Genomic DNA, 1,369 nt, shown 5'->3' on the forward strand with positions numbered 1-1,369 from the left:
CCGCACTCTCACCCACTCTCTGTTTTAAATACGGTCCAGACTCACCCACTCTCTGTTTTAAATACAGTCCACACTCTCACCCACTCTGTTTTAAATACTTTCCACACTCTCACCCACTCTCTGTTTTAAATAAAGGCCACACTCTCACCCAATCTCTGTTTTAAATACAGTCCACACGCTCACCCACTCTCTGTTTTAAATACAGTCCTCACTCTCACCAACTCTCTGTTTTAAATACACTCTACACTCTCACCCACTCGGTTTTAAATACTGTCCACACTCTCACATATTCTCTGTTCAAATACAGTCCACACTCTCACCCACTCTCTGTTTTAAATACAGTCCACACTCTCACGAATCTGTGTTAAGTACAGTCCACAATCTCACGGATCTGATTTAAATACAGTCCACACTCTCACCCAATCTCTGTTTTAAATAAAGTCCACACTCTCACGAATCTGTGTTAAATACAGTCCACACTCTCACGGATCTGTTTTAAATACAGTCCACAATCTCACGGATCTGTTTTAAATAGTGTCAACACTCTCACCCATTCTCTGTTTAAATACAGTGCACACTCTCACGCAATCTGTTCTAAATACAGTCCACACTCTCACCCACTCTTTTGTAAATACTGTCCACACTCTCACCCACTCTTTTGTAAATACTGTCCACACTCTCACCCACTCTCGGTTTTAAATAAAGGCCACAATCTTACCCAATCTCTGTTTTAAATACAGTCCACAAGCTCACCCACTCTCTGTTTTATATAGAGTCCACAGACACACCCACTCTCTGTTTTATATACAGTCCACAGACACACCCACTCTCTGTTTTATATACAGTCCACAGACACACCCATTCTCTGTTTTATATACAGTCCACAGACACAACCACTCTCTGTTTTATATACAGTCAACAGGATCACCCACTCTCTGTTTTAAATACAGTACATTCACCCACTCTGTTTTAAATACAGTACAAACATTCACCCACTCTGTTTTAAATACAGTACAAACATTCACCCACTCTCTGTTTTAAATACAGTACAAACATTCACCCACTCTCTGTTTTAAATGCAGTACAAACATTCACCCACTCTGTTTTAAATACAGTACAAACATTCACCCACTCTGTTTTAAATACAATACAAATATTCACCCACTCTGTTTTAAATACAGTACAAACATTCACCCACTCTGTTTTAAATACAGTACAAACATTCACCCACTCTGTTTTAAATACAGTACAAACATTCACCCACTTTCTGTTTTAAATACAGTACAAACATTCACCCACTCTCTGTTTTAAATACAGTACAAACATTCACCCACTCTGTTTTAAATACAGTACAAACATTCACCCACTC

Source organism: Carcharodon carcharias, chromosome 4, assembly GCF_017639515.1.
Source record: "Carcharodon carcharias isolate sCarCar2 chromosome 4, sCarCar2.pri, whole genome shotgun sequence".
Taxonomy (NCBI): Eukaryota; Metazoa; Chordata; class Chondrichthyes; order Lamniformes; family Lamnidae; genus Carcharodon; species Carcharodon carcharias.